Source organism: Camelina sativa, chromosome 20, assembly GCF_000633955.1.
Source record: "Camelina sativa cultivar DH55 chromosome 20, Cs, whole genome shotgun sequence".
Taxonomy (NCBI): Eukaryota; Viridiplantae; Streptophyta; class Magnoliopsida; order Brassicales; family Brassicaceae; genus Camelina; species Camelina sativa.
Window position 1 is genome coordinate 17,272,633 of NC_025704.1, and position 11,654 is coordinate 17,284,286.

An 11,654-nucleotide genomic window follows, 5' to 3' on the forward strand; every position below is an offset into this window, starting at 1 on the left:
GGATGACAGTTGAGTGCTCTTCTCCAAAATCCGGGAAAAAGAAGCAAAAACAGAATGGAGGATAGAAGTATATCCAATCCAGTCAGGGTAATGGATAAAAGTATATCCAAACATGAAGGTCTTCTAACTGGCAACTCCTAAGCAGACCGGTGGCTCCAATTGCAGAATGGAACATACACCGGCCCAAACGGCCTAACAAGGAGCAGAAAAGGGCAGTGAATACAAGCTCTTTTAGTAGACCAAAAATGCAAACCCACTAAGGAGAAAGCATCAACAAAGATCAAAGAAGTATTGGACCAGACCCACCAAAAAATCAAATCCAGGGGCCTCCGAAAAAGACCTATCATAGTCGAGACACCATCACAGCGGCGGAAGGGAGGGGGAGCATAGGACGGACCAGTACTTCGGGTTGGCTAATGAGGCGGAAACAAGACAAAAGGAGGAGATGTGGGGAGGGGGAACCTGTGAAACAGTCGGCAAGGGCATAGTTAGAAGGAGGCTAGCAGCGAAAACAGAGAGAAGGGAACTCACAAAAACAATTGAGGGAACACCAGATCCAGTTCTGAGAAGAGACTCGTCCATACCTGGGCAAATGCAAGAAAAGAAACCGTTACACAAAACAGCCTCCAGCTCCAGAGGCCCCGCTAAGACAAACTCCAAAACTCAAAGGAGAAGACAAATTACGGCAGAAGCAATGCCGGCAAAGAAACCAAAAGTACGATTTAGAAGAGAACTTGAGACGACAAAAGCTTGGATTTTTGGGAGAGAAACGGGGCAGCAAACTAGTGCTCTCTTTGGTCACTTGGGAATGGCGGCTAGGACGACCTCCAGAGAGAGAAAGAAAATAAGTTCTTTTAACAATAGCTAAATTTTTTTAACATATATTTACTTTTAAAAAATAGTTTCTATCTATAAAAAAAATATTAATATATTATTTTTAAAATTTAAATAATTTTAAAACCCAAAACTCGCACATCGAGCGGGTCATAATCTAGTGACATATAATTAACACATAATTATGATAAATAGTAATCATATGAAGAACTTGGTTATTTAGTAATAAATATAAAATCAAAATGATAAATGTTCTTTTCTAAACCCATCTCAATAGTTTGTTACATTTGATTTTACTTTTAAATTTTTTTTTTAATGCGTTTTATTTTCTTACATTAATGGTTTTTTTACTCAAACTTTTTTTAGTTTATTAGAATATGTTTCAGATATCTATACATATTAATAAGAAACATTTTCTTTTGTCAACAGTTATAATAACTCAACTAGATTAGAATCCGTGCTAGAGCACGGGTTGAAATTCCTTTTATTTATATAATAATTTTTTTTTTCAACTGCACAATAAGATCTTGGAAATCACGATTCATTGTGATAAATTGCCAAGATTTTTTTTTTTTATGCCTAACAGTATATTTTTATGCCAAACAATATATATTTTGTAACAATACATGGAATACTAAAGATTTTATTTTGGAAATTGTATAAATCATTAGAATATTCTCTTTAAGAGGATTCTTTGGGATATTCTTAAGTGTATTCCACAGATTGACCAATTAATCTATAATTTTTTTTAACCAACCTATATTTAATCTATAATCTATTTTGTAACCAACTTATAAAAATTATATAGTTTACAATAAAGGTTATGTACTTCCGTTTTATTATATAAGGGATTAAAAGGTTAAAGAATGCAAGTCGTAAGTTCAAAAAATTTGCACAACTAACATCTATATTAACATTTTCACAGCATTTTTTGAGAAAACCCTTGGAGTTATAAACTATTTACAATCCTATGCCATTGAAATTTATTATTTTTTACATATTTAGCAACAAAAAATCGAGTCAATTGTTTCCTTTATCAGAACCCTATAAATCAGTTCGAAATCGATTTTGTATATGCGTCATTATTACTTACCACATTCAATTATAAAATTAATTCTCCCCCTTAATCTTTATATGCAAAACCAAAAAAAAAGAAACAAATTAAAGTCTCAGAAAAATCGAATAAGATAAAGTTAGTATATTCCTAATAATCAAAATTTTGTGAATATTTAATCCCTAATTAGTAGCATCAACAGTTAAATCTATAGCGTGCAAAGGTTGAAATGTTCAACCTAATTTAGTGTGACAACCCGTCCCGCGGACTCCACTAGCCCACTGCTAGCTGCCCCAACGGACCGTCCGTGGACCCTGCTAGCCCACCGCTAGCCGTCCCAACGGACCCCAAGCTGGCCCTGCAGGGCATCGATCTTAACCCCTCACTGGACAAATGGAACTATTCATCCAAATCCACAGTAGGTTATTGGTGCGCCAGGCGTTCCTCTAACCCTGGTCCCCACCCTTTAACAACCTTCTCACAGGACAAGCTGTCACCAATTGATCACCAATTCATCTGCAGGTCAATTGGTGACAACTTTTTCTGTGGGAAGGTTGTTCAAGGGTGGGGACCAGGGTTCGAGAAACGCCTGGCGCACCAATAACCTACTGTGGATTTCGATGAATAGTTCCATTTGCCCAGTTAGGGGTTAGGATCGATGCCCTGCAGGGCCAGCTTCGGGCCTATGGGGACTCCACTAGCCTACCGCTAGCTGCCCCAACGGACCGTCCGTGGACCCTTCTAGCCCACTGCTAGCCGTCCCAACGGACCCCAAGCTGGCCCTGCAGGGCATCGATCCTAACCCATCACTGTGGATATCCCAATCCACCAGTAGGTTATTGGTGCGCCAGACGTTCCTCGAACCCTGGTCCCCACCCTTTAACAACCTTCCCACAGGACAAGCTGTCACCAATTGAGCTGTGGTAACTTGACTTGCAGATCAATTGGTGGCAACTTGTCCTGTGGGAAAGTTGTTAAAGGGTGGGGACCAGGGTTCGAGGAACGTCTGGCGCACCAATAACCTACTGGTGGATTGGGATATCCACAGTGATGGGTTAGGATCGATGCCCTGCAGGGCCAGCTTGGGGTCTGTTGGGACGGCTAGCGGTGGGCTAGCAGGGTCCACGGACGGTCCGTTGGGGCAGCTAGCAGTGGGCTAGTGGGGTCCGTGGGACAGGTTGTCACATTTAGAGCCTATAACTATAAACTAGATTTTAACTCGTGGTACACTGCATGCATATAGTTTTATTATTATTTATATTTTATATTCTATTTGTTTGTTAAATATTAGATGTTTTATAAATAGAGAAATAACCAAATTTTCTGGCCACTTGTGCGACTAAATGTTTATATTAATTTTTTAACATGTAATATACTATATGACCATTTGTTTATTATATTTAGTTTGTTTTTTTTAGTGTTTGAGATTTTATTTCGATTTTTAATTATTATAACAAAAAATAAGGGATCTAAATACATAATAAATCATTTATATGATATGATTAAGTCACATTTTTCCTAATGAATTAATTATTTTACACAATTTTAGGTAAAACAAATTGATTTTATATGTCAGATATTATAATATTTATAGTGTTGGTAAATAATAAAATGAAGATTTAACCCGTGTTAGCACATATTTAATAATATTTTATTAATTCCAATATTTCCTTTTTATAACCACATTATATAGTATTTTAAATTTTTCTAATTTTACATATTCATAATATTTTAAATTTTATTAAATATATATTTATATATATATATTAATTATAATATTTAAATAATTAGGAATCGAAGTTCTTCTTACGTTAAGAATCAAAACTCACAGGTTTGAAAAATAAAATGGAAAATATATCATTGTTTATGTCTCTATATAATATTGATTGCTGTTTTTTATTTTTGGTTGGAATGAAATGTAAAATATTTAAGAAACAAAATCTGCAATGATGTTATTTTTGGAAAGTTTTAAGGGATTAAATTTGTAAATAAGTTTTTAAATAAATATAACTTCAATGGTAAAACACCAAATGTACTTTAAAAATGTTAATATAGATTATGCTAGAGAGCCACTAGATGCCTACATTGGAGAAAGATCCAAGAGAGCTTGTCTAAGGACAACCGACTCTACTCACCCTGCTTGAGAAAGCAAGCTAACTCGAGCCAACGACGTTAAACAAGTGCGCTTATTGGGAGGCAACCCATATCTAGTAAGTTTTTATTTTTAGGATTTATTTTCTTTTATTTTTAATATTTCTACATTTTAGTTTCATATTTTTATAAATAAAAAAAAACACAAAAAAATAGAAAATAGAAAAGCCAAAAAGAAGGAAGAAGGAGATTACACACGCTATGACTAGTGGCAAGTACCACCTACTGACCGGCCATGTTCAACCTGACCAAAGCAAGCCGAAGGCGACGGATCAATCACAATCCTCATGTGATCGATGCCGAGAGTCCCCACTAGTTGTACCAACCGTAGCCGATCCCATGTACCATGTCCTATGTCCCATGTACCATGTACCACGTCCAACATTAGCTGCTAATGTTTGTGACCGTACCAACTACTATGTCCGCAACCGTTGACCTGTGTACCGCGAGACAAATCCAAACCCCCACCATCCTACCACCAACCATCACCATTCTTTTACTTAGGTATGTTTTTATTATTTTTATTTATCATTATTATTGATGGTTTTAGGTTTTTGTTTCAAGGAGGATGCATTTAGAGATATATCAAACACAATTCGAATGAACTTAGCCTAGTTCATGCTCAATGTCAAGCAACCAAAGGTACAAACGGTTAGTCACCATATTTTTCCACAGCCGAATTCTAAGACAATTTTTGGGCAACCATAAAATGTCTAAGAGTCGACACAACATCAGTCCATCAAGGTGGCACTGTTCTTAAACCCTACACTTTTCTTTATGATATTTAATCCTCAACTCTTTCTTTTTTCCCAATGAGGACAGTGTGATTTAAGTCTGGGGGGAAGGATGTTCCATCCTATACTAATGCTACTTTCTATTTTGTTGACTTGAGACATTTTTCCACTTTTTACATCAATAATTTTGACGTTTTTATCGAGTCATATTTTTTTTATTGAGTCAAAACTAGTAGGGATTATGATCTTATTCTAACGGTTTATTTGATTTGGATTAATACTTTATGATTCTTGATTATGCTTGACAACAGAACCGAAGTTTGGAAAGACTGTGAGCCGACTCAACAATCCCCAAAGTCCCTATTCGATGGATATTCAGATGATCTAACGTTGTCTCTAAATTTTTATAGGACCTAAACCGGACTTAATTTTCATGCCCTGGGAATTGGTATACATTGGACTAGGTCTCTACATTCAAGCCACACAAGACATTGCACTTCTTTAAAAGTATGTTCCCCTCTCTCTTCCCTTCAATACTCTAAAAAAAGAATAAGGATATAGGTAAAAAAGAAGTGAGCCAAGGGATGTCGAGTAAACCGGTGCATACTTTGGATTTCATGGAAGCCTGTCCAATATAAAAAAAAAAGAGAAGAAAAAGAGCAAGGGATATATAAAAAACATAAAATGATACCCTAGAAAATCAGGGAGAAATAGATTCCTTGAAAGTGAGAAAAGGGAGAGGAAAGCAATTATATGAAGAAAGTCTTGGCTTGAAGAGAGTCGACAAGCCTTTGATCGATTTTCCCTTGGTAAGATTTCACTTTTTATTATTGTTTAATTTATGTAAAGAGATGACAATGGAGATTCTGAAAACTCTAAAGAATTGTGGGATCAAGGAGCGTTGATGATTCTCATGGACGATTACAAATGGAAGTTCCTAATGTCAAGGAGAAGAAGAGTGCAAAGACAATATCCCCAAAGATAAGTGAATTTCCATTATTTTCAAAACCTCTTTTTCCATGACTTTATTTTGATTATTTGCTTGTGGACAAGCAAAGTCTAAGTCTGAGGGAGTTGCTAACATCATTATTTTACTCATTTTAGCTATAGTTTTAATATGCATTTAGAAAGAATTTGATATGATTCCAAGGCTTTAATGCCCATTTTTAATTATTTTAGGTTTCAAGAAGATTTTACAGATTTTATATCAAAAAGGACCAAAAGACAAGAAAAATATGTTTCAGGAAAGAATCAGAGCTTTGCAGTACGGAATACTTTTGAAGAACTTCCAGAACTCACATTTCAAGGTGCTTTGTGTCTATGGAAATCTGGAAGAGTCATCTTTCTCCTCGAAGTGGAATCAAGTCAATCCGTTCAATCATCAGGACGTTATGCCCAATTTACCGAGACGTGTTATAAACCGATGAGAAGATAAGTTTGAAGCCAAGTGGAATTTAATAACGGCCATTTTAGCAACCATCACGGCGGCCCGGCCCGGAGGAGTCACCACGTTCTAGAAGCTTCCTGCACCGCCCCTTGTCATGCACTTAACAATAAAAGACGTTTTTACCCTTACAAAACCCTAAGCTTTCAAAACCTATAAATACTCTTCTAAACCAAGGGTTTCAAGTGTGCAATCATTGGAGCAGCCAAGAGACACGACCAGAGGAGCAGCCAACGACCTAAAAGCTCTCTCTCGTCCCTCTCTCGAAGCCTTGAGATCCACCAACTCTTTCTCTTGTTCGTTTGATACACTAGTTTTCATAAGGAGAAATCTTTACATCTTGTACTTGGTTCTAAGAAGTAATCTCTAAACCTTATTCTTACTATTTATTCTTTTATGTTTATGAATTAATTAAACCTAGCTTTGATGATTCCCTTAAACATGCTAGAGTAGTTTTTTAGTTGGGTTTAAAGGGATAAATCAAAGGGGGGAGATATCTTAGTTTATGTGGCAATTTTTTAGGGTTTGTTAGATTTATATTCTTGTTTATTTTATACTTTAATTCTAAGTCTTTGCTTAATGCTTTAAATTAGCCTCATGAACTAACTATGATCTAAAGTGTGTGTAGGTCGCCAAAAACTTGCATGTGTGTTTGACCTAGCTTAGATGTGTGAGGTGTCATAGGAAGCACATACCACTTACCTATGGAACTTCATGGATTAGAATCAAACCTGTTTTAAATGCTTTGATCTATGTGTCGTTGCCTGCGAAAGTTGAGTCTCAGAGTATAGGGATCTTAGACGGTTAGCTTGTGATCTATAAGTTAACGGTTCATTCGTGTTTCGTAGTCCGAGTTTTAGATAAACAAAGTAACCCTAAACTTTCCTAGATAGATAGATCATTGATCCTCTGCGATTTCCCCTTGATGTCCAACGCTTTTCTTATTTATTTTACTTGTTTTTTATTTACGTTTATTGCTTACTTACCGTGACAACTAAAACCCCCATTTTTATTGAGTCCTAGCCTTACATCTCTTCCGACGGATTCTAATACGATTTCCCCTAGGATTTAACTCTGATGAAGGCTGATAACCGAGTGATAGGTGATGTGGACGGAAGGTGATGATGAACGGATGATTTTGGGTGATGATGTGTGAAGATCGAAGGAAGAAAACAATGGTTTGATGGAGATAGATGTTTAGATGGTTGTATGGAACGAAACAAGTGAAGAATTTCTGTATCACAAAGTGTTTAGAAACCCAGAATTCAAGAACGCATTCAAGAAATCAAATTGAGGAAGAAAGATCAACAATTCGTGTTACAATATCATTCTTCGCTAAAGAACAAAGGAGGCGTGCTATTGGGTTTTATAATCAACCCTAGTCTCGACACTCCAAACAACAGGTAGTTCAAAATAAAACAGCAAGACGTTTTAAGGAAATAAGAAAACAGCAAAACGTCTAGGTGACCTGTAGTAGTACAGAAGTCGCTTGTACTAGTACAGAAGTACATTATTCCCCATTGGTAATGACTTCTAGATAACTCGACGTAGTGATCCATTTGCCTCATTAAAAACCATACTGAGAAAACCCAGTGGGACAAAACTCAGCTATGGGAAAAAGAGTACAAACTTCACACCTAAGTTATCTAGTTATCATTACCGGGTGAAGTCTTCATGGTGGATATGTTGAAGACTTGGATCCTCGGTAAGACGAATGACCCATCAGCTATGAGTGAATGAGCTTCCTTGGCCATCTCCTTAGCTCCTGAACGAGTGATCCTTCCCACGATCTCTGGTTTCTCTGCAGCTTCTGACTCCTGGCTAGCCTCGATCATATCATCCTCCCCCTCTTCAAAAGGATTTGTCCTCAAATCGGAATCTGCATAGTAAGAGAGCAAGTCAGAAACATTGACTGTTGATGATATGGTATACTTACCATGAAGATCAGTCTGATATGCGTTGTCATTGATCCTCCTGATGACTTCCCTGAAAAACAAGTTAGCTACAATAGCAGCATCATTCGTCTTGTGACTTGCAATGAAGTGAGCCATCTTGCTAAACCTATCAACCACAACAAAAATAGAATCTCTACCATCTCTGGTTCGAGGTAAGCCAAGAACAAAATGCATAGAAATATGAGTCCAAGGTTGAGAAGGATTCGGTAGAGGAGTGTACAAGCCGTGAGGCTGTACCTTACCCTTCGCCATTTTGCAGATATGGCACCTAGAACAAACCTTCTCAACGTCTTTCTTCATTTGAGGCCAATAGAAGTGTTCTTGCAGTCCAAGTAGAGTCTCTGACACCTCAAAATGTCAAGCTAGTCCACCTCCGTGAGCTTCTTTGATCAGCATCTCTCTCATGGATCCTCTGGGTATGCACAATCTATCCTTAAAGAACAGATATCCATCCTGCCTATAGTAGTTTTCAAAAGCAAGCTTATGGCATTTGCCATAGCTCTTAGCAAAATCGAGGTCAGTCTCATAAAGTCCTACTAGCTTAGAAGACAAAGTAGAAATGAGAGTGTACCTCCTGGATAATGCATCTGTGACTACATTATCCTTACCTGCACTTGGACTGAGGTTCTCTTTAATGTGTCCCTTGCTCATCAGCTCTTCTTCTTGCTTCTGAAGCTCTTTAGTTTCTACTGGATTGGTGCTGTAAGCTGGTCTGTTCGATAGAGCTGAACCTGGTACCAATTCGATCTGATGCTTTATCCTGCGTAGTGGCTGCGAGCCTGGAGATATCTCTTCTGGAAACTCATCCTTGTACGCCTCTATAACCTCTATGATCTCGCGTGGAAGCTCTTCTGCTGGCTTAGTGCTGGTGAGTGTCTCTTTATACCCAAACTTGAATGTGGTCATCTCTGGCTCAAATAGCTTGTTGAACTCGCTGTGATTGATGTACAGGCTGTGAGACACTTTCTCTGTATCCTTGCGGTTCATGTGAAGCTGGTCCTTGTAGATTTCGCTGGGTGTAAGTGGTAGAAGAGTGACCTTGCGTCCTTTGAACTCAAATGACTGCTTGTTGGTGTAGCCATCTTGAAACACTCTTCTGTCGAACTGCCATGGTCTTCCCAACAGAATATGACTTGATTTCATCGGAATCACATCACATAACAGCTCATCCTCATACTTCCCAATCGCTAGTTTCACCATCACTTGCTGCGTGACTGTTAAAGCTCCCTTGTTGTTCAACCACTGTAGCTGATAAGGCCTTGGATGTGAAGTGGTCTTGAGGTTAAGCTTCTGTACCATCTCTTCACTAGCTGCATTAGTACAGCTACCACCATCTACGATCAAGGTGCAGACCTTGTCTTGAACCATACACCTGGTGTGAAATAGGTTCTCACGCTGACCTCTATCATCTGGATGCATCTAAACACTTAAAGCTCTGCGTGCTACTAACATCTCTCCCATGACTGCGGGTTCTCCTTCTTCATCTAGTTCAGGCTCTGGTTCACTTTCTTAACTGTCTACTGGCACAATCTCTCCTCCTTCTTGAAGAAGAAACATCTTCTTGTTAGAACAGTCTTTGGAATAATGTCCCATTCCTTGGCATTTGAAACACCTGATATGACTTGTAGAGGTGCTACTCTTGGACTTATAATCAATCTTAACTTCCTCTTTGACTGTGGTTGTCACGGGTTTGCTGTCCTTGGTGAAGGCGGGTTTACTGAACTCTCTCGGCTTGGACATGTCAGGCGTAGATGTAGACCTCATTCCCTTTCTCTTGATCTGCGATTCAATCAACTCTGCCTTATGTACCATTTCTTGCACATCTTCATAATTCTGCAGCTCTATCTTGTCTTGAATCTCTCTGTTCAATCCTCCAAGAAACCTAGACATAACCATGTCTTCACTCTCCCTCAGATCAGCCCTGATCATAAGCGTTTCCAGCTCTTGATAGTAGTCTCTAACAGACTTAGTGCCTTGGATGAGACGCCTAAGCTTGTTAAGAATCTCCCTCTGATAGTGTGTAGGCACAAATTTCTTTCTCATCTGCGTGACTAACTGTTCCCATGTAGTGATAGCAGGTTCTCTCTGTCGATGTCTAGTAAGTCCCAGCTGCTCCCACCACAACAAAGCATAGCCATTGAATTCGGATATGGCTATCTTCACCTTGTTCAGCTCATAAGTACCTTGAACCTGAAAGTTAGATTCCATCTTCCTCTCCCAGTCTAGATAAGTCTCTGGATCATTGGTACCATGAAAAGAAGGATACTGAATCTTGAGATTTTTCAGCTGCTGCCTCAAAGGATCATAATCCCTGCCTCAAAGGATCAGATACTGTTTCGGTTTCTCCTCATTGTCTCTTGACTATGATCTGAAACTTCTTCTTCTTCAGAATATTCTCTATCTGACTCAATATATACTCGATGCCCAGCTACTTGTTCAACTTGTTGTGGGCGTATATGATCTCTACCGGTTCTGCGTTGCTCTCTTTCTGTACCCTGAGTGCTTCTCCTCTGATTGAAACAAGTCTCTCTCCCCCCAGTAAGTGTATTAACTGTTCTGATCCGTGTGTGCTTGGAAGAGACTCCAACGTGTGCCTTTCCTTTAGCTAAACGATGGGCTTCATTAGGACTAGGCGGGTCTGAAGAACTCTGTTCTGAAGCACTAGATGCTTGAGCTATGTCTTTGAACTGTTTCTCAAACTTGTTACTGAGCTGCTCCATCTGTTGCTGAAACTGAGTAGACATTATCTTGTTTGCTTCTGCTATTTGCTTAGACATGGCTTGGTTCAAAGCTTCCATAGCTTCTGGAGAAAGCTCCATTGTACCTGCAAATTAAAGAAGAAACTCGCAGTAACTTGTTCTTTGAATGAGAAAAACGAAAATAAACTCTAAGACTCTGAATTTTAAACAAGAAAACACGACTTGCAGACCTAATGTCGAACAAGACTATAAGAAAGAAATCGAACAATACCAAACCCTACAGCTAACAAACTCAAAATAACTAAACCCTATTTGCAGTCTAATTTCGAAACAACACAAAACTAACTCCTAAACTCAAACGAATCAACAAAAAAACTAAACCCTATTCGATCTAGACACAAACGAATCAACAAAAACAAACCCTAAAACTAAACAAACGAATTTTAAGCAACAAAAACGAGATTAGGGTTTCAGAATCGCTTAGCCTTGGCACAGAGTTGGCTCTGATACCACATAATACGATTTCCCCTAGGATTTAACTCTGATGAAGGCTGATAACCGAGTGATAGGTGATGTGGACGGAAGGTGATGATGAACGGATGATTTTGGGTGATGATGTGTGAAGATCGAAGGAATAAAACAATGGTGTGATGGAGATAGATGTTTAGGTGGTTGTATGGAATGAAACAAGTGAAGAATTTCTGTATCACAAAGTGTTTAGAAACCCAGAATTCAAGAACGCATTCAAGAAATCAAATTGAGGAAGAAAGATCAACAATTCGT